The following is a 2,978-nucleotide window of genomic DNA, read 5'->3' on the forward strand; positions in this document are numbered from 1 at the left end:
AAATTAAAACTTGCCCTTATGTCTGCGCCAGTTCTTACACTTCCGGATTTCAACCAGCAGTTCACAATAGAGACAAACGCATGTGAGGTTGGAATTGGGGCCGTTCTCAGCCAAGGAGGCCACCCTATCGCTTATATGTCTAAGGCACTCACAAGTAGAGCGAAACCTCTCTCTACTTATGAGAAAGAACTACTAGCGATAGTGTTAGCAGTTGAAAAGTGGCGGCCCTACCTTATAAGGCGCAGATTCACAGTCAAGACGGACCAAAATTCTCTGAAGTACATGTTAAAACAGAGAGTATCCACGCCTACCCAACAACGTTGGCTGGCAAAGCTGCTTGGATACGATTTTGAAATAGAGTACAAAAAGGGTCCGAAAAATACAGCGGCCGATTCTCTCTCTAGATTGACTGAGCAGTTCATGACTCTTTCGGTAGTGGAAACTGATGTTTGGGATAGGTTAGCCCAGGAACAGCAAGCAGATCAGTCCATAAGGCTAATCCGTGCATCAACAGAACAACATCCAGGATCCATTCCCTTCTATACAGTCAGAGGGAATCTATTATATAGGAAGAACCGAGCAGTGGTTCCTCCAGAGTCTGGGCTTAAGCAGGAACTCCTGCGTCATTTCCATGACACCCCTGCCGCGGGTCATGAGGGGGTTTCTAAAACCCTAAGCAGAATTAAAGCCCAATTTTGGTGGCGTGGCATGAAGGCAGAGGTACAAAGGTACATCCGGTGTTGCCTGGTATGCCAGAGGGAAAAATACGAGGCCATTAGACCTCCAGGGCACTTGGTTCCACTCCCCATACCAGCCAAACCATGGACCGATGTGACCATGGATTTTATTGATGCCATGCCCCGCTCTGAAGGCAAGGAAGGTGTGCTAGTGGTAGTGGACCGTCTGACCAAGTACAGCCACTTCGCTCCCTTGCCTAGGTCGTATCAAGGGCCAATGGTGGCCAGCGTGTACCAGGAATACGTTGGAAAGCTCCACGGAATGCCGCAATCAGTCGTATGTGACAGGGATTCGATTTTCCTTAGCGCATTCTGGCAGGAGTACATGAAGCTTATGGGTACAACGCTCAAGTTTAGTACAGCCCATCACCCACAGACAGACGGGCAGAGCGAAATTGTTAATCGATCTCTTGAGACCTATTTGAGGTGTTTTGCAGGAGAAAGACCACAAACTTGGGTAAAATTCTTACCTTGGGCAGAGTGGTCATATAATACGAGTTTGCATTCGTCAACAGGGATGACGCCTTTTGAAGGTGTATATGGGACCCCACCTCCAAGTATCCCTCGATATGAAGGAGGTACAGCAGGTGACGACAATGTAGACTGTGAGCTACGCACCCGTGAGGAAGTACTTGACTCCCTCAAGCAAAACATTGCCAAGGCCCAGAACAGGATGAGACAGGTCTACAACAAAGGGCGAAAAGATCGAGAATTCGAAGTGGGTGATTACGTATGGTTGAAGAGGTTGCCCCTTAAGCAACGATCGTTAATGGGCCAACCCTATTCTAAGCTACTACCGAGGTATTATGGACCATTCCCGGTATTACAGAAGGTAGGAAAAGCTGCGTATCGACTAGGGCTTCCACGGGAAGCAATGGTACACCCAGTTTTCCATATCACCAGGCTCAAGCCTCATCATGGTGATGTTCCTACAGTGATCGAGCAGATACCGGAACAGGACAACTTGCCCACTCCCTATCGTATACTTAAACATCGTTATGTACAGAGACAAGGGAGAACACGGCATGAGGTATTAGTAGAATGGGAGGGGCCTGACAGAGGAACCTCTTGGGAAGAGTTTGGGTCAGTGGCTCATCGCTTTCCCTCCTCTAGCGCTCGAGGACAAGCGCATTCTAGGGAGGGGGAATCTGTTACGGACCAACTTGTAGGTCCAGACCCAACTCGGCGTAATCAGGCCGGAACCAGTCGGCCAAGGCAAAAGGCCTCGGACTTGTGGGCGCAATCGTTAAGTCAACTTGAAGACAGTCCAAACGAGGCTAAGTCAGCACTCGAGACAGTTGCAGCGGGCGGCGTGGGAGGAGCAACTAGGTCCGAAAGAGTGCTCAAACCAGGTGGAACTCAAGGCGTTCTAGAACCTATTGCGAGGCTCACCGAGCTTGATCAGGATAATCCGAGCGTGAGTCCAATTTCCCCAAATGCTTGAGCCTATCTAAAGCCGAGAGGCTTAGGTTCAGGTCTGAGTCAATCGGACTTGACCCGTGCTCGAAATTCCGAAGTGTGGGCGGTAACCCACACGAGGTCCCCGCCCTAAGTCCACAAGGCTTAGGGACTTTAGCTTTTGATTTTCGAGTTGGGCGCTAGGCCCGGTTTATGTGGCGTCTTCTATTTCATGTCAACGTCAAGATTTGAAGTAGAGACCTAGCAAGGCGGGTTGTGCCTTGCGCATTTTTGACATTAGACTAAGTTGCGAGCTAGGTTAACATGTAATTAGGGCTCGCATTATATTTTGTATATATTCTGTAAACACAATGTACAATGGATCGAAAAATTAATCCAGAGATTGGCATTTGGTGTGGCACCCTCTCTCTCCTCGCACGAGGCTTCTCCCCTCTCGTCTCCCACCTTGTTCAACCCGAGAACCAGGCGTCTTCTCCCCCCTCGCGTCCTCTACCTCCACGGCGCTTCTCAGTCCAGAAATCCTTGAAGAGCCGCCGTCCGAGACATAGGCATAAGGAAGAAGGCATCGGCGGATCTCCACCACCGGCGGCGATCCCTCCCTTGTCACGTAAGTACCCCCTTTCGAGTTATTTTCAAAGTACTGGAGTCGGTGCCTTTGCCCTGATCACGAGGGTACTGTGAGGCCGATTCCAGCATAGGGAAGATTGAAGGCGACGGATCTACCGCCGGCTTCAATTCGACACCGAAGAGGAGACGAATTCCGATCTCTCTCTCGCTGCCCGATTGCTGCATTCTGCCTTAGAACGCAGGACGTCTTCACTC

Source organism: Nymphaea colorata, unplaced genomic scaffold (assembly GCF_008831285.2).
Source record: "Nymphaea colorata isolate Beijing-Zhang1983 unplaced genomic scaffold, ASM883128v2 scaffold0169, whole genome shotgun sequence".
Classification (NCBI taxonomy): Eukaryota; Viridiplantae; Streptophyta; class Magnoliopsida; order Nymphaeales; family Nymphaeaceae; genus Nymphaea; species Nymphaea colorata.